The sequence below is a fragment of the Acinonyx jubatus genome, chromosome C1 (genome assembly GCF_027475565.1).
Source record: "Acinonyx jubatus isolate Ajub_Pintada_27869175 chromosome C1, VMU_Ajub_asm_v1.0, whole genome shotgun sequence".
NCBI classification, from domain to species: Eukaryota; Metazoa; Chordata; class Mammalia; order Carnivora; family Felidae; genus Acinonyx; species Acinonyx jubatus.
The window spans coordinates 137,018,264-137,043,361 of NC_069381.1; the positions used below are offsets into that span (position 1 = coordinate 137,018,264).

Consider the following 25,098-nt stretch of genomic DNA (forward strand, 5'->3'; position numbering starts at 1 on the left):
CTTTTCCTCCCACTCTCCTTGATTTTCCCGGGCAACCATTGCACTGCTGTCTGTTACTATAGATTAGTTTGCACTTTCTAGAATTTTATATAAATGGAATAAAACAGTATACACTCTCTTTTCGTGTGGCCTCTTTCACTCGAGATTATTTTGAGTAAATTATTTCGAGATTTATTCTTTCTGTTACCTAACTCAGTAATTCTTTTTTTTTTCCCCTGAGTTACAATCTCTTTATCAATATACCAAAATTCATTTAACCACCTGTAATGGATATTTGGGTTATTTTTAGTTTGGGCTATTAAAGTATCCATTCTTTGGATTAGTGTTAACAGGATTTATCTTTGTCCATAATTTTATTTTTGACCTATTATGTCATTATGTTTAAATTGTGATTTTTATAGGTGGCATATACTTGGGCTTAGCATTTTTACTTTTATTTATTGTTCATTTATTACCATGCACAGTATTTTATTGCATTTTTATTTATTGGGACATTTATCCCAATCTGTTTGTTACTTATTGAATTATAGTTGACACATAACATTACATTACATTAGTTTCAGGTGTACAACATGGCAATTCAACAAGTCTATACCATACGCTTTGCTCACCACAAGTATAGCTACCATCTGTTACCATTCAATGCTATTACAATACCATTGATAATATTCCATATGCTATAACTTTAATCCTCCTGACTTATTCATTTCATAACTAAAAGCCTGTACCTCCCACTCCCCTTTACACCTTTTTGCTCATCCATCCATCCTTCTCCCCTCTGGTAACCACTAGTTGCTCTCTGTATTTATGAATGTATTTCTGCTCTTTTGTTTGCTCATTTGTTTTTTAGATTCTACATATCAGTAAATCATATGGCATTTGTCTTTCTCTGATTTAGTTCACTTAGCATAATACCCTTTAGGTCTATCTATGTTGCAACTGGCAAGATCTCATTTCTTTTTATAGCTGAGTAATATTCCAATGTGTATATATATAGTGCTGCAGTAAACACAGGGGTGCATATATCCTTCAAATTCGTGTTTTCATTTTCTTTGGGTAAATACCAAATAGTGGAATTACTGGATCTTACTATATTTCTATTTTTGATTTTTTGAAGAATCCCCACACTGTTTTCCACAGTGGCTGCACTAATTTACACTCCCACCAGTGGTGCACAAGAATTTTTTTCTCCACATCCTCATTAACATTTATTTTTTCTTGTTTTTTTGATACTAGCCATTCTGACAGGTTTAAGGTGATATCTCATTGTGGTTTTGATTTGCATTTCCCTGGTGGTTTGTGATGTTGAACATTTTTTCATGTGTCTATTGGCCATCTGTATGTCTTCTTTGGAAAAAAATATGTAGGTCCTCTGCCCATTTTTTTAATCAGGTTGAGGGTTTTGGTGTTGAGTTGTAGACATGCTTTTTGTATTTGGGATATTAAGCCCTTTTGGGTATACCATTTGCAAATATCTTCTCCCAGTTAGTAGGCTGATTTTTGTTTTGTTGATTGTTTCTTTCACTGTGCAAAAGCTTTTCTTTTGGGGATAGCCCCAGTCATTTATTTTTGCTTTTGTTTCCCTTGCTTCAAGAAATATGTGTAGAAAAATGCTGCTAAGGCCAATGTTAAAGAAAGTACTGCCTGTGTTTTATTGTAGGAATTTTATGGTTTCTGGTCTTGCGTTTGGGTCTTTAAGCCATTTTGAGTTTATTTTTGTGTTTAGTGTAAGAGAGTGGTCCAGTTTAATTCTTTTCTATATAGCTGTCCAGTTTTCCCAACAATATTTATTAAAGAGACTGTCTTTTCTCCATTGTATATTCTTGCCTCCTTTGTTGTAGATTAATTGACGATATAAACATGAGTTTATTTCTGGGCTCTACCTTGTCCCATAATCTATGTGTCTGTATTTGTGCCAGTACCATACTGTTTTAGATATTATAGCTTTATAGTATATCTTAAAATCTGAGATTGTGATACCTCCAGCTTTGTTCTTTTTCAAGATTGCTTTGGCTATTACAGGTTTTTTGCTTGTCCATACAAATTTTAGTATTATTCATTCTAGTTCTGTGAAAAAATGCTATTGGTATTTTGATAGGGATTGTACTGAATATGTAGATTACTTTGGGTAAAATGGACATTTTAACAGTATTAATTCTTCCAATCCATGAGCATGGGATATCTTTCCATTTTGCTTGTGTTGTATTCAGTTTCATTAATGAATGTTTTATAGTTTACAGAATAAAGGTTTTTCACTTTCTTAGTTAAATTTATTCCTAGTATTTTATTCTTTTTGTTGCAGTTATAAATGGAGTCTTTTCCTTAATTTCTCTTTCTGCTTCTTTGTTATTAGTATGTACAAATGCAAGCAATTTCTGTACATTAATTTTGTATTCTGCAATTTGACTGAGTTCATTTATTACATCTAATAGTTTTTTGGTGGAGTTTTAGGGTTTTCTATGTATAGTATTATGTCATCTGGAAATAGTGACAGTTTTATTTCTTTCTTACCAATTTGGATGCCTTTTATTTCTTTTTCCTATATGATTACAGACATACAATGTGACAACCTCTGCCTTTTACTTTGGTTTTCAGACCATTTACATTTAATATAGGTATTGATATAATCAGGTTTACATCTATCATTTTGCTATTTGCCCCATGTTTCCCTTTTTATATTTGTCCGATGTGTTTTTGTTCTTTTTCTCTTCTCTTTCTTTTTTTTTGGATTAAGTACTTTTTATGATTTGATTCTTATCTCCTTTAATGGCTTTTTAGATATAACTCTTTGTTTCATTATTTATTGGTTGTTGTAGGGATTATAGCATATATCGTTAGCTTTTCATCATCTACCTTCAAATGATATTGTATCACTTCACTTGTAGCATTAGAGCTTACAATTAGTGTACTTCCATTTCTCCTCTTATGGCTTTTGTAGTATAGTCATCATATATTTTACTTTTTCAAATAAACCCTGCACTACATTTTCTAAAATTTAAATTGTCAATTATCTTTTTAAAAATTAAATATAAGAATATGTTTATAAGATATAAGAAATGTGTGTTTAGTCATATAATTACTATTTCTGGTGTTCCTCATTACTTTGTCTTAGATCCTTCTTTCAATCTTGTATTACTTTGCTTCCTCCTGAAGAACCTTCTTTACCATACTTGTACTGGAAGTCTGATAATGATGAATTCTTTCAGTTTTTGTGTATCTGAAAGTCTTTATATTATCTTCATTTTGTAAGATATATTTTTGCTATATATAGAATTCTAGGTTGACAGATTTGGGGGGATTTTTTAGTACTTTATATATGAGAGTCCACTGTCATCTCATAAGCATTGTTTTCACTGAAAAATCATCCTTATCTTTGTTCTTCTGTACATAACATTTTCCCCTCACTGGCTGTTTTTAAAACTTTTTCTTTATCTCTGATTTTGAACAACTTGATTATGATGTACCTTAGTGTAGTTTTCTTTATGCTTTTTGTGTTTGGAATTTGTTCTGCTTCTTAAATCTATGAGTTTATAGTTTTTATCAAATTGGGGAAATTTTTATCCTGTATTTCTTCAAATTTTTTTTGTCCCCCACTCTCTTTCCTCCTTTAGAGATTTCACTTTCACATATAGTAATCCATTTGAATTGCCTCACAGATCACTGATACTCTATTTTTTTTCAATCTCTTTTCTTTGTTTGATTTCTGATAGTGTCTATTATGTCTTCAAGTTTACTAATCTTCTGCAATCTCTAATCTGCTGTTCATCCCACCGAGTGTATTTTTCATCTGATAAATTATAATTTTTCATCTTTGGAAGTTCAACTTCATCTACAGAGAAATCCCCTGTGCCTTTTATCCCCTTTCCCCTGATGGTAGCATTTTGTAAAACTAGTAAAATATCATACCAGAATTTGCTGATAGAAAGCACTAATCTTGCTCAGATTTCTCTAATTTTACTGGTACTTACTTGTGTGCCCATATGTTTTCAGATCTGTTCAATTCTATCCCATGTTTAGGTTCTTGTATCTGCCACCATAGTCAAGGTACAGTTCCATCACCACAAGAATCCCTCTTCATGTCCTGTTATAGCCGTACCCACTTCTATCTTGCCCCCACCTTACCCCCATCACTAACCCTTGCAACAACTGGTCTATTTTCCATTTCTAAAATTTTGTCATTCCAAAAATGCTAGATAAATGGTCTCCTATAGTATATAACCTTTGGGGATTGACTTTTGTCACTCAACATAATTCGCTGGAAGTTCATCAAAGACTGATTGATTTCTCACCTCACTCTGTGTTTTATTTTTCTGCTTTTTTCCATGTATGATAATTTTTATTTGATGCTAGACCTTGTGAATTTTGTCTGTTGGGTCCTGGGTATTTTTGTATGCATTTAAATATTTTTCAGGTTTGCTCTGGATTGCAGTTAAATTACTTGGAAATAACAATTTGATCCTTTTAGGTCTTGCTTTTAAAACTCATTAGGCAAGACTAGAAGTGTTTAAGTCTACATATTCCCCACTACTGAGCAAGATACTTCTGAGTTTACTCTATATCCTATTAGTTATACAGTATAGTAGCTACTAGCCCAGTGTGAGTGTCAAGTCCCACTTGCTTTATCCTTTTTGGGAATTCTTTCCTTGGCCTCAGTTAGTCTCCTTACATGCATGCACTGTTTAGTTCTCTGTTAGATGCTCAAAGGGAACACTCTGGGGTGCCTGGCTAGCTCAGTCAGTAGAACATGCAACTCTCTTTTTTAATTTTTTTTAATGTTTTATTTATTTTTGAGAAAGACAGAAACAGAGTACGAATGGGGAAGGGGCAGAGAGAGGAGAGAGAATCCGAAGCAGGCTCCAGGCTTTGAGCTATCAGCACAGAGCCTGATGCAGGGCTTGAACTTTTGAACCAAGAGATGGTGACCTGAGCTGAAGTGGGACATTTAATTGACACTGCCACCCAGGCACCCTGGAACATGCAACTCTTGATCTCAGGGTCATGAGGTCAAGGCCCACATGGGGCATAGAGCTTACTTAAATTATAATAAAGTATATGTGAAGTCCCATATTTAAAAAGGGGGGGGGAACCCTCTGCAGATCTCTGTGTATATCTCTCTCTGCAGCTCTTTCTTATCCCACACTCTGTCCTGAAAACTTACACTGCCTTGGTCTCCCCTAACACTAGCTATGTCTTCTTAGCTTAGAGAGTCTGCTGAGCTCCAACTGGGTCCACCCTCTCTGCACATAGTCTGGAAACTCACTCAAGGAAATAAGTTAAGACAATTCTAGGGCTCCTATCCTTTGTTTCCTGGTTGTCTCTTTTGGTTGCTTGGTGTCTCGTGTCTTCAAAAAGCATTGTTTCATATATTTTGCCTTTTTTTTTTTCTGGGTGGGGGTTGTTTCAAGCAAGAGTACATCTTACCCCTGTTATTCCATCTTGACTAGAATCCAAAAGTCCTCCATGATTTATTCTTAATCAGATATATTTTTTCATTTTGACATAAGATTTATTCTCCTTAATCAAGAAAATAGAAACAAAATTGAAGTTGAATTTTCTTCTAATTTTATTTTATTATTGCCACTGCTTACCCAACTATACTTTAATCTTCCTGTTCTAATCATATCTTTGAAAGTAACTTTTATATCTTTAGAATTTTTCTAAAACCCCACTTTATTCTGGATTTAATAAACTTTTGGACGTTTTTCTCAGATGCCTTTTCATTTTCCCTCCCCTATTTCTACCTTTCTTCCTTCTTTCCATCCATTTATCAAAGGTCTATAATGTGTCAGATGCTATGCTAGGCAGTGAGGATAATGCCATGAAAAGAACAGACAAAGTCCTTGCTCTCTTGCTGAAATTCTAGTGATGGGAGAAGGACAATAAACACATAAATAGTATTTTATTTAAGTTAGCAATACGTGCTATAAAGAAAATAAACAAGATGGTATTTTGAGGTGATATTCGAGTTCAAATATTAGAAGAATTTTAGAAGAGAGAAAGCAACTGCAAAAGCCCAAAGTCAAGAATTAGTTTGACATATTCAGGGAACAGAAAAAAGGACATGACTGGAGAGACGCTTATAAAATGTGGTCAGGAAGTATTCAGAGGTCCAATCACACAAGGTCTTAAAGGCTGAATCTTAGATTTATGTCCCTTTCTTTCCTTTTGCCTTTTAAACACAGCCTCTTTATAACTAAGCCACATAGAAAGCTCTCTGTACAACCCCTTGAGCTTCTACAGATTTCTCTCTGGTTTCTTTATATTTGGGCTTAGGCTAGTTGTATGGTTGTGATCAGAATGCTCTTTTTTAAAATTTTTAAATAACTTTAAAACCTTTTTTGCGTTCCTTATAATGGATGCTTACAATGCACTTTTACTTCTTTGAATACTTTGAAATATGCTTTCCAAAGTCTAAAATACCTGTGTAACCACTCCCAATGTGCACTTCCTAGGCTATTACAATCCCCAAGATAACATGACCCATTTCTCCAATTATTCTAGTTGTGCCTATTATTATTCAGAGTTAAATACAAAGAAGTAGTTTTAAGAGACCATTGTGAATAGGCATCCAAAATTTTGTCAGCTTTTATCACCAAAGACTTCTAGCAGATTGCTTCTACCGGTTCACTCTTAATATAGCTAAAAAGAAATAACTTCCTAAAGTGCAGTTAGGGTATTGTCACTCCTCTGTTTAAACTTTACTGTTGTTTTCCCATTGCAATTAAAAATAAAATTCAAGATGTGATGATGAATAAGGCGGCTGACATGGTTCCTTCCTTGCCTGTTTCTTAATCTCGTGCCACTCCCCCTTTCCCTCATTACACTCCAGTGACATCAATCTTAACTTCATTTTTAGAACACACCCAGCTCTTGTCCAACTCTAGAGTTTTGCACATGCTGTTTCCTTTGCCTAGAAAGCTCTTCCCCCGATTCTTTTCTCATGACCAGTTTCTTTTCCTTTGGGCCTCTCAAATTTCACCTCCTCAGAGAACTTTCCATGTCTCTAAAGGAGATCCCTCCTCCCCCATCCTTGTTTTCTCTTAGACCCTGTTTCTTTCTTTCATAACACTTAGCATGACCTACAGTTATTGTATTTATATATTTGCTTATTGGTTTTGTTCTGTTGCCACCACCACAACGTCCCATATACAATGTCACCAGTGCCTAGAACCATACCTGATATATAGTAGACCCTAATGAACAATTTAAATAATTTCACCCGAGTTTATACCTGGTTCAGTTTTTGAATGAATGAATGAATGAATAAACATGTTAGAAAGCAAATCATAAAATTTAGAATAAAATTCACTTTTTGACAAAGGTTTTTTAAATGCTTTGGTATCAAAAAGGTCAGTGAAGAAAAAAGACACATAGGCATTATAAAAATCTCATGATCCAAATTACTAGTTCAGTGTGATCCAATTATCCTTGTGCGTCTATTCATGAGCACTGAAAAAGATTAACATCAACATTTCTCGCAACATGCGTTTTTGCTGAATATAATTTCATTTTTAACTGTTTATGATCTTTTTGTATTTTGTAAGATTCGTGATGATACGAAACTTTTCAGTGACTCATTATTTTATACATAATATGTTAAATTATATTTATATGAATATTAGTGAATACTTATATATATCAAGTATATTGAGGAATTTTCTTTAAAAAACAGAACTTATGTAGTAGTGAACTGTTTGGTAATGTTTGATATAAAACCATGGTTGAAAATATGAAATGGTATGGAATTTTATCTCTTTATTATTCAACATTAGTCATTTAATACAGGTAAATCATAGCACTTGTACTATAATATCCTGGCATTTTTTAAATTATATTGTTTGTTGAAGTGTTCATGATTAAAATATAAAAAATATTACTGCAGTTGTCTATTGAAGTGTTCGCGCTTGAAGCATTAGAATTATCATTGCAGTCGTGTCTTCAGATTTATTTATTAATTGCTTATTACTAGTAGGAAATGACCTAGTAGTCTAAGTTTGAAGATTACTTGAGGGTTTCAGGATTATTTTCTTATAAATTTGGTAAACTCCTTCATTTGTCCCTCTTGTTTTTAGTATAAAAAAATCTAGCTATATTTTGTGATTGCCTGCTATGTTTAATAGATTATTTATTTGTCACCATCTGTTTTCTGATTCTAATTTAGGTATCTTTCTGACCAATGTAATGAATCAATAGCTTATAATACTGCTCAGCTATGAGCTAAATTAATATATGTCCCTTAAAGCTATGTAATCTTTTTACATACTTTGTAAGTCAGGAGAGACTAATTTATTAGCTGATTGGTTAATCTGAGTCATTAGTATCCATCTTGAAAACTATAAAAATAAAAATATTAAAACATATCCTAATTAGGAGTTTAAAAACAAAAAGCTGCAATGAAGAATAAAGTCTTCAAATAGTACCTATAGTTAGAACTAAAAAAAAAAAAAAAAAAAAAAAAAGCTTTATCTTTTTATTCTGCTCTTTTGCTTCTGTATTATGTCGCCATGGAAATTTTTTTCATTAACATTAAATTGATTTGCCCAGAGATGAAATTGCTTGCATCATCTCCTCTCCTCATATTCATAAAGCCTCCTAAGCCAACTTTAGAGCTTTAGTGTCCAAGCTGGTACAGATTCCCAAGAGTTTCTCCCATGCTGAGTATTCTTAAAACTCAAATATAGCACATTAATGTGTTCAATGTTAGTATCAAGGTTGCTGTCATATTTTCATTCTTGGTCCCCCAAAAATTCTTTTAAGCATTTTAAGTCATCAAGGGAAAACCTGGAATTACAAGCTGAAGAATTCTAAGGATATTTACATAATGAAAATAAACAAAGTCGAATCCTTTTATAAAAGCTTATGTTTAGTATTCTAGGCTTTTTTGCTATAAAATATTAAAGTCCATGTTAATGAACATAGAAAGCCAGTATTTAATATGAGTAATTGGACCTCATACACCTCTGTTATGCATTAAATTTTATGCCAGACTCAGCTCTTGAAACTACAATTTCATTTCGTGCCCATTGCCAAAAATAAACATAATTCTCTTCTAAGTACCTGATTGCTTCATGCTACTTAAGTGAGCCTCTCAAGTAATTTCCAAAAAGGTTTGGGGAAAGTATACCATGTTTTGTTTGGTTTTGAGTACTTACATAGTAGAGCCTCAGTACATGTTTGTTTGAACTAACATGTAATTTCAGTCTCCGAAGATGAAGATACAAAGATTGTTTTTACTAAGACCACCCAGGGAAGAAAAGGTTGGAAATGCATGGTATTTTATGCAAAAGGAAACCCAATTTCACCATCTATAGATACTAAAAGTACTACAACCTTATGTATGATATTTAAATGTCATTTAAATGTTTTTACACTTAGAATATGTGCTTCAACTCTCTTTTCGTTACTTTATACTTCACTATGTCTTAGAAATCTTTCCATATCACTATAGAATTACCTCTTTTAAGTGTTGTATTATCTTCTATAACTGTTATTTATTTATCCATTCCTTAATTAATAGGCATTTAGGTTATTTTGTGTTTTTCATTCTAGTGATCAATGCTACTATGAATATCATTTTACATAATTCTTTTTTTTAACCTTATTTATTTTGAGAGAGAAAGAGAACACAAGTGGGGGAGGGGCAGGAGACAGGGGAGAGAGAATCCCAAGCAGGCTGCAATGTCAGTGCTGAGCCCAACATGAGGCTCAAACCCACGAACTGTGAGATCATGATCTGAGCTGGAGCCAAGAGTCAGACACTTAACCAACTGAGCCACCCAGGCGCCTCCCATTGTACATAATTCTTTGTGCACATATTTGATTATTTTTCCATGCGTGATGAAGAGGGATTGCTGTTTTAAAGGATATGCACATCTTAAATTCATATTGATACTGATACATCACCCTCCTAAAAGGAGGTAACAGTTTGTCCTTCTAAGTAGTTCATGACACTACTTTTCCCATACTCAATCAAACTTGATATTACCAATCTTTTAAACATGTTTACCTTGTTATAAGTGAAAAGTGATACTTCTTTATTGCTTTATTTTGCATTTCTGACTACTACTAAGCATCCTTTCTTACATTTATTAGCCTTTTGTTTTACCTTTGCAGCCTATCCATATTTATTGTCCATTTTTCTTTTGGACCTTTTATCTTTTTATCACTGTTTTCGAAGCTCTTTATACATTTCAGATACTAATGCTTTGACTGTTAAATATGTTTTGAATACTTTCTCTAGCTTATCAATTATCTTTTAAGTTTTTTGTTATTCTTTTGCTGAACAGAAGTTTTAAATTATGATGTCGTGAAATTGAACAATCTTTTTCATTACGACGTTTGCTTTTCATCTCTTTTAAAAGGGCTTCATAAATCTGGCATAAATGTAGTCTTTAAAATTTTTTTAATGTTTATTTTTGAGAGGGAGAGACAGACAGAGCATGAGCAGGGGAGGGGCAGAGAGAGAGGGAGACACAGAATCCCAAGCAGGCTCCAGGCTCTGAGCTGTCAGCACAAAGTTCGGTGTTCTAACCCACGAACCATGAGATCATGACCTGAGCCGAAGTCGGACACTTAACCGACTGAGCCACCCAGGCGCCCCTAAACATATTTTTTATATTATCTTAATACACTTATATTTTAGTTTGATTTAGTTTTTATTTTTTACTTAAGTCTTGAGTCATTTGGAATGTATTTTTTGTGAATTACATGAGTTATGGAAGTAATTCATTCTTTTTTTCCAAATGGGTATCCAGTTGTCCCAATTCTATGTATTGAATTGGCCATCCTTTTCCTATAGAATTGAATGATACCTTTAGGATGAATTTGCTTATCTATGGCTTTACCTGTGGCCATACTCTTCTATTATATTACTTGCCTATGCTTACATCAATACTACAACTTTTTAATATATTTTACTGTTAGATAGGGCAATTCTCCCTTTCTTGTTTTTGTATGGTGGTTTTATACCCAGCCACCCTCTAAATATCTTTTTCATTGGTTCTAATAAGTTTTCATTTTGAGCTTTCTAAGTAAATGATCACATTGACCTCAAGTACTAATGGGTTTTTTTTCTTTATTTCTATTAAGTATATCTCATGTAACAGTTATTGGTCTTGCTAAATATTCAAAACCAATTCATTAGTCAATATTTAATACCAGTCCAATTTCACATGAATACCTATGAAGGGGCCCATTTCTATCAAGTTCTCCAGAAGGTTTACTTTCTCTACCTTTCCCCTTCCCAAATTTAATCCTTCCCTATTCATGCAAGATGAATCAGAATTATTTTTCTCAATTTCTTTAGCCTCCACATCTTTTTTTTTTTCTTTCTTGTCTTTTCTTTTGTTGGTTTTTGTTTGTTTTTCATATAAACATTTCTTTACCTTAAATGTGAGTTATTCCAACCCACATATGAGGCTAAGGGAGTTAGGCAAAATAAGGAAGAGATTCAAAAGTACAGTAGCCATTTATAGTCACCTTCTCTGACCTTAAACAGAATTTTTTTGCCTTTTATTTATATGAGCATTTAACCACTTTGCCTTATAATTTTCATGAGTCCATGTTTTGTCTCCCCGACATTTTAACCCCTTCAGATCAGACCATTTCTCCTGACTTTTATCCACTTATATTTCCTTTCCTCCTTTCCTTATACCTGTATTGCATGTTCTTCATATAGACCTTTATTCCAGCTTAGATTCTATTTTCCATATCTTCAGTGACACAGTTGCCATATCTCAAACTTCCTTGCCTCTCTGTCTTTTGCTCACCCATCTCTACAAGCCTGGTCCTGTTTTATTTTTGTTCATGTTTCCCCTACATTTTTAAAACTTTTTATTTTGAAATGATTTCAAACTTACCAAAAAGTTACAACAGTACATATAAATTATCTATTTATTGGATATCTGTTTATCTATGTATCTGTTTATTATCTCTACACACAAATTCAACAATTAACATTTTGCCATATTTGCTTTATCATTCTCTCTCACACACATCCTGTGTGTGTATTTGTGTATGTTTTTTAGAACATTTTTATATTAAATTGCAAACATGTGATCTATTCTGTTTTTGCTTTTTCCATGCCTATACTCAGTAATCCAGAAATCCAACTCTATTCATTCTGCTGTCTTGTCTGCCAAGTCATATTCTGGTAAATAAGATCACATTTTGGATTATGCCATAAATTTATGAACACTGACCTCATATTGACTTTCAAGGCTGCCATATATGAGTCACTCTTTCTAAAATTTGCAAACACAGGGGTATTTGGGGATATTAGTTTCTTAAGACATTCTGTGTTTATGGAAATTAATCAGATGATACATTCCGTGTGATTTCATTTGTTTGAAATCTTTGAGATTGTCTTTATGGCCAGTTATTTTCATCTATTTACCAAATATTTATATAGCGCTGACTATGGGCCAGGCACTAAGTGCTTAAGAAATCTTCATTTATTCAATTTGCTCAACACTACGTGGTAGATATGATTATTATCTTCATTTTGCAGATGAGGAAACAGAGGGACAGAGATGTAACTTACCCTAAATCTAAAACGTAATCGAGCTGAAATTTTAATTCCAGCAGTCTGGGTCCAGAATCCATGCTCACAACCACCATACTGTGCTAATTTTTCCAATCTCATGTTCTTTTTAAAAATGTGTATTTATAATTCTTCCCAAGTTGTATAATCCTCTGTATATTTCCATCAGATTGAACATTTTATGTACTTCTAATCATGTATCATGTATATCTTTATAAATTTCTTGCCTATTTATCAGTTTCCACTGATAAATTTATCACAATCACTGTATGTTGATTGTGGATTGATTAGTTTCTGATTATAATTCTGTCATTTTTTGGTGTCAATTATTTTTAGGATATTGTTAGGTATATCTTTTTTCAAAGTTTGTTCCTCGCTAAAGATTCTTCATTTAATAATTATATCTTATCAATATATCAATATTGATATATCAATATCAATATCAATATATTTTTAAAATAATGAGAATCAAATGAAAATAGACCTTACATTGCAAACAACTTCATCATTTCAACATGAATTCATACTTTCAGTCACAAACAAACATTACTTTTGTAACAGTTAGAGACCTCTTATCCATCACAATCTCAACCCTTAATTGGTTCATTAATCAAAAAGATGTGTTAAAGCAAAGGACCATTAAAAATATTTATAATTAGACATTTCAATTTATAATCTGTAAGTGTACATTCAGTCAACAATCTTTTTTTTTTTAAGTTTTTATTTAAATTCCAGTCAGTTAACTTACAGTGGTATTGGTTTCAGGAGTAGAATTTAGTGATTCAGCCTTTCCATATATCACCCCGCACTCATCATGACAAGTGCCCTCCTTAATCCCCATCTCTTATTTCACCCATCCCCACCACACACCACCACTGTGGTAACCATCAGTTGGTTCTCTATAGTTAAGAGTAGTCAACAGTCTTTTTAGATCAAAACATTTCCCTATGAGTTTACTTGTTCCCAATGAGTTTACAGCAGTCTCTTTATATGCTAATTTTTTTTAACTTTGAAGAGGAACAAGAATTCAAAGACACTTGCAAGATGATTTGAATACAGAATTAGTCAAGATTTTTAGCGTTCCCCCACCCCACTCCAAGATTCTCCACTTTTTCATCTTATGTGACCTCATTTTTTAGGAGGCTTGTCTTAAAAGTTATGCTTTTAGCTTAATTTTCACAGAAATAGTCATTCTTTTTTTATACTTACATTTCATTAGTTTACAAAATATTTTATTAAATATTATACCAGCAACTGTTACTGACTCAGACAGTTTTGGAAACAACACAACTAATATTGGAAAGCATACAACTCAACTGGTAAAAGCAGAGGTAAACATTTGTCTGTTTTCAAATAGAAATGGTGTTTTGATTAGTTGAAGATTTGTTTAAGTGGAGGTCAGTTAAGGGAGTTACCTCTGTAGTTCAAATTAGAATATGTTCTTCAAGTAAATAATTGCAAAATCACTAAGTCATTCTCCATCTGACAATGGACAGATGTCATTATCAGCAAATAACTACATAGGAATGAGATTGCATTTATGAGTTAAGATACCTATAGACCAGCAATGCTTATGTTAGAAATGTCACAGATTTATGATATGAAAACTTTTTTGAGCTTATGTACATAGAGATTCACCCTATGCTAGGAAGATGGACATGTTTTTTAAAGTTATATTCATGAAACTTCCTAACACAACTTTACACTTTCAATCTGATCAGGCTTTTCCCTGTTCCATTGGTGTCTTTTTTTTTTCCTTTAATGTTTATTTATTTATTTTTGAGAGAGTGCGCATGTGTGCACAAGCAGGAGAGGAGTAGAGAAAGAGGGAGACAGAATCCCAAGCAGGCTCCACACCATCAGTGTGGAGCCTGTCTCAGGGTCAGGAATCCATGAACTGTGAGATCATGACCTGAGTGAAAATCAAGAGTCCATCGCTCAACTGACTGAGCCACCCAGGCACCCCAGTGGGTGTCTTAATCTCAGTAAACATATGTAAGATTGAGTTGAAAAAATTGAAGTCATCTTTATGAAGTCTCTCTTGCTTTTCTAGATTAGGTAGAAATGATAGAATTGGCTGGACCAGAAGAGCATCCAACTCAGAAGAGATTCTTCAAAGGTTTCCTTATGGGGGACACAAATTTAAATGTTAAAAATATATTAACACTGTAAAAAAAACTTAAGATGCACATTCAATGCATTATACCACTTTGGAAACACATCATGAAACAAACACATAAACATATCATGAAATAAAAGTAAACCATGACACTAGTTTGTATATATTTTTTAAATGTTTATTTATTTTGAGAGAGAGTGCAAGCAGGGGAGGGCCAGAGAGAGAGAGAGAGGGAGAAAGAGGGAGACAGAGAATCCGAAGCAGGTTTCAGGCTCCAAGCTGTCAGCACAGAGCTCAAAGCGGGGCTCGAACTCACAAACTGTGAGATCATGACCTGAGCCAAAGTCCGAGGCTCAACCAACTGAGCCACCCAGGTGCCCCAACTAGTTTATATTTTTATGCACTGCTGACTAAAGCTTTGCTACCAATATTCATGTGCATTTTGAACTTCTTATGGGTATGCATTTTTATTTTTAAGCTTTTAGCTGGGCTTTTTAAAAACTTGAGTTCACTATTTTTTATCCAAATCAAGTTATACAAACAAGAGCACTGCTGCAGCATATGTATGCTTCATTGAAAAAATGCAAACACAACATAGGGGTATCTTCCCACCATGTATCCTTATCATTCCTTAACAGTTTTGCGATGGCAAATTAATATGATAATATTGTATTAAAGCAAGCAAGTTTTCTTGCTTAATTTTAGTTTTGGATATTTCTTGCCTATATTTTACATTCATGGCCAGAAACATGAATAATGATTAGATATAGTGTTTCAATTTTGGAAACAAGACTTTTTTTTACCATTTTATTTAATTTATTTTTTTAATTTACATCCAAGTTAGTTAGCATTTAGTGCAACAATGATTTCAGGAGTATATTTCTTAATGCCCCTTACCCATTTAGTCCATCCCCCCTCCCACAACCCTTCCAGTAACCCTCTGTTTGTTCTCCATATCTAAGAGTCTCTTATGTTTTGTCCCCCTCCCTGTTTTTATATTATATTACTTTTGCTTCCCTTCCCTTGTGTTCATCTGTTCTGTGTCTTAAAGTCTTCATATTAGTGAAGTCATATGATATTTGTCTTTCTCTGACTGAGTAATTTCACTTAGCATAATACCCTCTAGTTCTGTCCATGTAGTTGCAAATGGCAAAAAGATTTCATTTTTTTGATTGCCAAGTAATACTCCATTGTGTGTGTGTATGTGTGTGTGTGGATAAAGAAGATGTGGTATGTGTGTGTGTGTGTGTATACACACATTCATCTGTTGATGTACATTTGGGCTCTTTCCATACTTTGGCTACTGTTGATAGTGCTGCTATAGACATTGGGGTGCCTGTGTCCTTTCGAAACAGCATATATGTATCCCTTGGATAAATACCTAGTAGTGCAATTGCTGGGTCATAGGGTAGTTCTATTTTTAATTTTTTAGGAACCTCCATACTGTTTTCCAGAGTGACTGCACCAGTTTGCATTCCCACCAGCAGTGCAAGAGAGATCCCCTTTCTCCGCATCCTCAACAACATCTGTAGTTGCTTGAGTTGTTAATGTTAGCCATTCTGACAGGTGTTAGGTAGTATTTCATTATGGTTTTGATTTGGATTTCCCTGATGATGAGTGATGTTGAGCATTTTTTCATGTGTCTGTTTGCCTTCTGGATGTCTTCCTTGGAGAAGTGTCTATTCATGTCTTTTGCCATTTCCTCACTGGATTATTTGTCTTTTGGGTGTTGAGTTTGCTAAGTTCTTATGGATTTTGGATACTAACCCGTTATCTGGTATGTCATTTGCAAATATCTTCTCCCATTCCTTCAGTTGCCTTTTAGTTTTCCTGATTGTTTCCTTCGCTGTGCAGATGCTTTTTATTTTGACGAGATCCCCATAGTTTATTTTTGCTTTTGTTTCCCTTGCCTCCGGAGATGTGTTGAGTAAGAATTTGCTGTGCCCAAGATCAAAGAGTTTTTTGCCTGCTTTCTCCTCGAGGATTTTGATGGCTTCCTGTCTTACATTGAGGTCTTTCATCCATTTTGAGTTTATTTTTGTGCATGCTATAAGAAAGTGATCCAGGTTCATTCTTCTGCATGTCACTGTCCAGTTTTCCCAGCACCACTTGCTGAAGAGACTGTCTTTATTCCACTGGATATTCTTTCCTGCTTTGTCAAAGACTAGTTGGCCATATGTTTGCGGGTCCATTTCTGGGTTCTCTGTTCTGTTCCATTGATCTGAGTGTCTGTTTTTGTGCCAGTACCATACTGTCTTGATGATTGCAGCTTTGTAATACAGGTTGAAGTCCGTGGAAAAAAGATTTCTTTACTCTCCCTTCAAGCTTCTTGACCATTTTAATTGCAGAGACCTTAATGTTGCTGAAGCCAAATTCACTATTAAAAAAAAAAAAAGTTGCCTTTAGCAATAGCTTTTCTGTGGTAATCAGAACTGTGTTAATATTATAAAGTCAGAACAAAGTACAGAAATGACTCCTTTGAAGATGATTTAAAATTGCAACTGTCACCCATACCTCTTGATTTCATACTTTTTATTAATCAAAGTAGTCCCTTATTTCTATTGATGAATTTTAATAAGTAATGTTATAATTTGATCTTATAAAATGAATTATTACCAGCAAGCAATGGAGATTATACATATTATATATATAACGAATTATTACCAGTAAGCAATGGAGATTATACATATGTCATATGTAATGGAGATTCCATTTAGATTTCCTTAGACAAAAGAAATCTACACCAAAAATAATTTGAAAAATACTGATCTAGTTCAGCCCATTAATTTTTACAAATTAAAAAATTAAAGCTCAGGTTAATTGTCTTACTAAAGTTATACAGCCAGAAAATTTCAGATTCTAAACCTCCTCTTACCTCACTGTTCTTTCTATTATTTGTTACCTCATCTCTGAATTTCTACAGCACATTTAGTTTATGCTATGGCATTCTGTTTGCGTACAAGCACTCATTCACTTACTCACAAGTAATTCTCTGTGTACCGGGCACTCCTCTAGGCACTGTAGACAGCCCCTGCATTTAGAAATTGTACTGATAATAGAATAAGAAAAGTAGATTCTATTCAGCCTCCATTTGATTTTGGTTGAATACTCATCTGCAGTTAGCCACCTTCATATATCACTGGGTGGTTTTAACATATTCCTAACAAGAACTTTTCTATTTTATGATTATATTTTAGAGGATTTAAAACATTCTCTAGCATTTTGAAAGGTGAGAAAAACAAATAATTCAACTTAGAGTACATTGTTTGCATATCATGTACCTGGTAATGTGTTTGGCAACTCAAAAACAGGGTATATAAAGCAAGGAATGTGTGTACATAAAACAGAGTGTATTAAGTGCTGTTACATATGTGTAAGCAGCACTGTAGAATGAGAGAGCAATGAACAAGTAACTCTGAGAAGGAGTCTAAAGAGGGATTCATGGAAGAATTGACCGGAGAGTTTAAAGAGCACAAGGTTGCTTGCTTTAAGAACGTGGAAGGAAATCTTTCTATGTCCAGGGAACAACACGTGCATAGGCATAGAGTTGTGAGTAGTTCTGGCATTTCCACAAAAGGTTAATGCCACAGACTAACTAGGGTGTCTTGGGAGGAGTGGTGGATAAGCACTTTTAGACATCGTTAGGTAATTGAAGAAGAGAAGTAATGAAATTACTCACATTGGATCTGAATGTGAGGCTTCCCTAGGTACAACGTAGGTGAGGAATACCCTAGGTATGCCTCATGCTTCTACCTATTTCTGTGTCTAGGTGTTAAGTTCTCTGAGAACACTGATGGTATTTTGTCCTTCCCTATCTTACAGTGACACATGCAGTGCTAAGCGTGACAGGGGCTCCGTATATGCCTACTGATTATGCTCATGTGTAAGGTTCTGTACTTTGTGCTATGAGAAATGAAAGTTGTGATCCAGCCAGCCTTCAAGGAACTATTGAACCTAAAGCAAAAAATTCTAGGGAATTTTATCTGTTATGATGACTAATATGTCCATGTCCCCACAGAGCTTATGTTCTTTATCAGAGGAAATATAGGGTAAATAGTATATACAGTATGTTAGTGATAAACACTAAGGAGAAAAACAATAAAATAGGAAAGGCAGATATAAATTTCCAGAGAGGAAAAGAGAAGGTAAAGTTATTTAATTTATCTTGTCTCCATTTCCTTAACTCTAGAAAAGAAAAAACAATACTATTTATTTATAGGACAGTGACAAGTATTAAGTTAGTTAATAGATGTATGTATAAAATGCTCAGTGCTGTTCCCAGAAGATGGTAGGAAGTCAGCTAATATTATTTATACATTTGTCTAAAATAGCTTTAGAACAATAACCATCTTATTTTCATCAGTTAGGAACTTCTTTTTTTAATGGATATACTTCCAAACAGTTTTGAACTACTCTATCTATAGGCTAAGACTCCCTCATCCATATCTTCCTCCTTTTAGCTTCTGCTTCCAATGCATTCACATCTAATAATACTTTCTTAGTGAAGTGAATCATCATCTTTTGATAGTATTTCTTCTTTGCTTATCTGGATGTCAGGTCACCATTTTCTATTTCAGGCATGAGGCAGACATCCAGATCTTCCTGTGGAAAATATTCATTAATGCTTCATCCCTTATACCATCTCAAGGTTAAAAGGTCTGACAAAATGAGACCTTTATGCTTGCTTACCAGCTAAAAATAAGTACAATATTGGAATTGATATTACCAGACAGAAGAGTAAAATCTTTAATATTAATCTTTTGAAACTAAGATCATTTGCATGGATTAGGTGAAATTTCACGTCTCCTACTAACCCTTCTTTGTCTGTCTAATTTCAATGCATCCTTAAATGTATCCAGCATCCCCCTTTCTCTGATCCCTGAGAACTAGACTAGCTCTTTCTTTGTACTCCTTTAGCACTACATATTTAGCCCTATTGTAGCCAGCGTCAGTCAGTTTTAGAATTAACCTGTTTACCAGATTGCACAGCTCCCTACCCTCCACCTCCAAGGCATAGCTTCTTGAGATGGGGCTTGTATTCTCTTTATGTCCAGTTTCTTAGTATCCAATATTGTGCTTCACATGTAGGGGATGGCTAGTAAATGCTTAAAACACTAAGTCTAATACTTGGAGTACCTTTAATATATCAAGATTATAGAGACATTGTTATTTAATCTTTGTTCTGCATTCCTTAATTGCTCCTTTGTCTCTGCTGGCTGCTTTCTGAGAAATAGCAATACTCAAGCATGCTGTACACCCTGTCCTACACATCCCCCTGTCCTGCTTTGGCCCTAAACCAAAAAGAAAAAAAGAGCAAGTTGGCTGGTCCAGGATGTGGTCCTTACTCTTCCAATTAAAAGAAAATGTTGAGGAGCATCTGGCTGGTTCAGTCAGTAGACGTGCAACTCTTGATCTCAGAGTCACAATTTCAAGCCCTGTATTGGGCAAAGAAATTACTTTAAAAAAGAAAGAAAAGAAAAGAAAAAAAAAGAAAAGAAAAGAAAAGAAAAGAAGAAAAAATTTATTTTCCATTGCTCTCAAGGGTGATGGGCCTCTAGGGTTTGATGCAGATCATCTGTATTTACAAGAAATTAATTTATAAGCCAAACATAACCCATTTGTTTGTTTATTTGCTTTCATTGACTGAAATACTTGTACCTGATATCCAAGTTATGAACTTAATGATATCAAATCACTTATGAAATCCAACAAATAATCAGAAGGTTGTTCATTAGCTATGGAAAGGGAACAAATGAGTTTACACTGTCCCAAGGATTACTTTGCTCTGACTGAGAAAGAACCTTGTCAGTGTCTCCTTGATGTCTCAGAGAAAATAGGATAAGGGTTAACAAGGTCTCAAGTACACTTTTGAAAGTCCTTATAAATAATCTTTTCCCTTATTGGCTGAAAGGAAACAATATTAAAAGCGAGGGGGAGGAGAGCAGCATTTTATAACTCAGTAATGGTAATGTACAATTTGGTTCCATGATTCTTTGATCCCAAGATGATTTCTTGAGATAATGCTAATTTGTGGTATTACTGACGATGGGGCTAAGAAAGAATGGAAGATAGAAGATTGAAGTTGGGTGAGAATTCTGTGTACCCTCTACCTCCTCTAACTCAAAAATCACCACAGTTTCAGGGTCAACTCAATTTTATTAAGAAAATTCGCTATCTGCTCTTGGTTTTAGCTAGCTTACTAGAACTCCTTCACAAACTAATAATGTATGATGATCCACTGAGAGTTCATCTTCCACCCTTTTGAAGACACTACGAATTATAGGTTAAGTGGTCATTAAGAAACAAATAAATTGTACTCCTTGTCAAGGACTATAGTGAGTCTTTCAAGCCTTGTCTCAAGGTCCTTTCTATTCCAGAGATTGGAAACCCAAGTGCCTACAGAGGCCAGGCTGGTGGGAATGAAGCAGGAAGCCACTGCACTGAACTGGAGAGCCAAGTCCTTTCTGAAGGAGCAGTCACTGCTCCGTTCCAGATAATTGTTGCAAGGCAGGAATGTTGACCTAGTATTACCACATCATCCAGTCTCTCAGGTAAAGCAGGAAATGCAAATGTTCATACAATATCCTTTCATTTAAATATTGTCAACTAATTCATTATTATTCTCAAACTGTGTACATGCCAAACACTTCCGCAGATAGGACTTGGCCCAGAGTCCTCCTGTTTGTAACTTGGTCTTATATTTTGCTTAACTCTTTGTTAAATAGGAGATGTTATTTTCTATAGGTTTTGCTTTTCTTCAGCATGTTCTCTAAGATACTCTATGCTTGGTGTTATGATACTAAAACTCCTTTCCACTCCAACCTGAGTACTGTGTGCATAAGTTTTCTTCGGCTGCTACGTTTTCTCTGCCCCCCTCAGCATTCCAGTGAGCAGTAAAATGCTAAATGGAGTCTCCTTGAGATACTTTTCATATGACACCATTGAACATCTGCAGGTATTACTACTTACTTACTCATTTTATTCCTGATATGTGAGCTACATAAACACAGTAAAAGGTCGCTTATTTCATGGGACTTAGAGATTGTGTATCTTGGACTCTTATTTTTTGAATCCATGTACAGACGATATTCCTCTTCTTGCTTTTTTAGAGACCTTATGGAACAATTAATTAGACTATCCTTCTCTTTTACATTTAATTACATTTATTGGACGTGTTGATTGGACCAGAGTGTTCCTAGATATTTACACATATTTAGAGACAGTGTCTTTAGATAGGTTTCTACAATGGCTGACATGTCTTCCTGTTTCCACCTTGAGTGAACTTATTTTCAAGGTTACTAGGGGTCACCGTTACCTCTCTACAGAACTGATTACTCCAAGTACGAACTTGGCGTCTGTTGCCAGGTGAATTGAAGAGCATAGTAAAGAATAAGTAAGTAAGTAAAAGAGTATATAAAAGACTAAAAGAGTATATAAATATTAGTTATTTAAATGTTATACAACCCCAAATGAGTATAGTTCGTAATTGCTTCATTCCTAGTACAGTTTGGGGAAAAACCAATATTGATGTACATCCTTTCTCAAAAATGATTTGACCTATATGTATATTGAGCTGTTCCTTGAGTAGCCAAAATACCAGTAACGTACAGATAAAATGTGAAAGTTACTCCTCAAATTTGCTCTAAAATAGACTATGTAAATGTAGACAAGTATTTTTTTAAAATATCCTCTATGAGAAACTTCACTATTCTATAGAAAAGCAAAAATCGCAAACTCTGCTGGTGGCTAATATACAGAAATAAATCATAGATAATTTTTCCCTCAGCAGTATAGTGACTTTATCAATTAGTTTATAGATGTTCTGGTGTAACCTATTACTATACTTAAAACAGTTCTCTAATTCTTTTTTACAGAATATGAGCTGGTGATTGTGCACTTTTTGGTTTTTAAGAGAGCTTTTAAAATGCATAGTAAGCATTTTCTACATATGTATATAGACCCTCAATTTCTACTTCCTTAAATATTTTTAAAGGCACAAAAGGAGGCTTTAACTTGAAGTTAACTGTCTCAATTTGCTCTTTCTTTGCAGTCAGGTAGAATGACAAGGGTGAAATGAAAGCTCAGTTATGTGTAGTAATACATGTGAATTACTAGATATTATAAGGAAGAATTAAAGGGGACCCAAGTTAGAGTTGGGAAACCTAATGACTAGAGAAACCAGGGAAGACCTCTCTGAGAAAGTGACATTTAAACTGAGATAAACAGAAGTTGGTTTGATGAAGAACAAGAATGTAGGGATGGGAGACGTATTCCAAGCAGAAAAGTAAGAGTGACACTCTGAAGCATTTTAGAACCAGTCAAAGGGATAGTCTTAATTTTCATTTCTAGTATTTAGAGCATCCAGGTTAATGCAGTATTTTGTATCTTTTTCACTTGGCTAAAACAGAAAAAGAAATAATATCATAATACTAGCTACAAAGCTTGTGACTGTTTCCAATAAAAAAGTATTCCTAGTGCTTTTAAGGCTTAGGAAAACATTAATTGGCTGTTCTATGGACATAATATTTAGTTTTTTGGAAATAATATTTTTCTTGATTGCAAAGTCAATAGATTTTTATTCTGGAAAACTTTGAAAATACAGAAAAACAATGAAGAAAATAAAAATCATTCATATTCCTGCTACCCAGAGACAACCACTGAGAGGTCAGTGTTTCTGTATTCCTGCATCTACATATGTAGTAGCATTTTTGTAAATGAAGATTTATGATTCTTTTTTTTTTAATTTTTTTTTCATGTTTATTTTTGAGAGAGAGACAGAGCACAAGTGGGTGAGGGATACAGAGAGAGGGAGACATAGAATCTGAAACAGGCTCCAGGCTCTGAGCTTTCAGCCCAGAGCCCGATGTGGGGCTTGAACCCATGAATCATGAGATCATGATCTGAGCTGAAGTCAGACACTTAACTGACTGAGCCAGCCAGGCTCCCCAAGATTTATAATTCTACATGCAACTTTGTAGTATGTTTTTTTCACCTGACAATATCATGTATCTTTTCCAGTGCTATTAAATTTTCCATAACATGATTTTAATAGCTATGCATAAATAGCAACAACTCACATATTTGCCACATGCTAGGCACTGGTTTAAAACTTTTAACTTTAATCCACAGAACAATTCTGTAGGGCTATAATCTCTCTTTTATAAGGAAAGAAATGTTAAAACTTGTCCAAGATCACAAGCTAATAAAGTATAGAGCTACATAGCTTCTAAAAGCAGTAATTAATTTACATAAAGCCCTATTTTAGACTTTCAGGTTGTTTCCAGTATAATTTGGGGTATTTGAAAAATAATCATGATTTTGTGGGTTTGCAGTCTAGGTTGGGCTCTGTGGGGCCAGCTCATCCCTGTTCCATATCGTTTTGACTAGACTTACTTACGTGACTGGGCCCTCAGCTGGACTGGCTGGACCAGCTGGACTTCTTTGTCTCCACGTGGACTCTCATCCTCAAGCAGGCAGGCTCAGATTGGTCCTGAGACAATGGCATTCCAGGAAGCGAGAGTGGAAGATGCAAGGCCTATCAAGTTTTAGACTCAGCACTTGAATAGTAGCATATCCATCATATTCCATTGGTCAAAGCAAGTCACAAGGCCAGCCCAGATTCAAAGTGTGGAACAATAAATCCTACCTTCTGGTAAAAGGAGCTACAGAGTATTTGAGGCCAATTGCAGTCTACTATCTGTACTCAGCATTTAGTTCTCTGAAGGCTTCTCTATGGCAAGGATGTATGTGTAAGTTGCCTATCGTTGGCAGCAAGAAATGGCCTGGTACAAATAATTCTCCTAACCATAAATGGGCATAGGCCATTGTTACCTTGACTGAGAACTGGCCTCACTCTGAGAAGCCTATCCCTGTACCTTCCAAGTTTGTGAAAAAATGTAACTTTCCTATGTGAATATGATCCCTCACGTACAGATTGTGAATTTTTATACTCTTCTGCATTAAAAGGGCAAAGACATTCAAACTAGAGAGCTTTAGTAATCAGGGCAGGAAAGATGTGCTTATGGTACTCTACACAGCTGTATAAAACAAATGTAAATGCACTGAGGGTAGTTTGGGGTAAGTAAGTAGAGCCCAATCGGTAGCAGAACCCAATAGAGCCTTACATAGGATGCATTTGAGAAGTATGTTTTAGAAGAAGTGGCTGCAAAATGAAATTAAGAACCAAATGGCAGTAATAACCAGAGTGGAAATAGGAATAATCTATGAAGCAGTTTTTTAAAAATGAAAAAAGATGTAACTGCAAGATAAGTGTGCTCATAAATAAAAATGCATAGCTTGAATAAATAGGTGAAAGGTGAAACAGATGGGAAAGTTGGATGGGAGGACTGGCTAAGTGCTGTAAAGGAGCTGTTTGAATAATTGATATGAGGGTGAAAGATAATTGAAAAGGGGAAATGTAATTTAGGGTTGCTCTAAC

At 34.5% G+C, this 25,098-nt stretch overlaps 1 protein-coding gene across 6 annotated transcripts in view; it reads left to right on the forward strand.

Moving 5' to 3' along the window:
- Positions 1-25,098, forward strand: part of MBD5 (methyl-CpG binding domain protein 5) — a 428,915-nt gene that overhangs the window by 335,491 nt on the left and 68,326 nt on the right. For 4 of the 6 annotated variants that reach the window (XM_053215019.1, XM_053215020.1, XM_053215018.1 and 1 more), the window contains one exon: positions 21,038-21,211. The exons of 1 other annotated variant lie outside the window; for it this stretch is intronic. The gene's annotated coding sequence lies outside the window, so the exon portion shown is untranslated. One more of the 6 variants, XM_053215022.1, reaches the window with a different exon arrangement.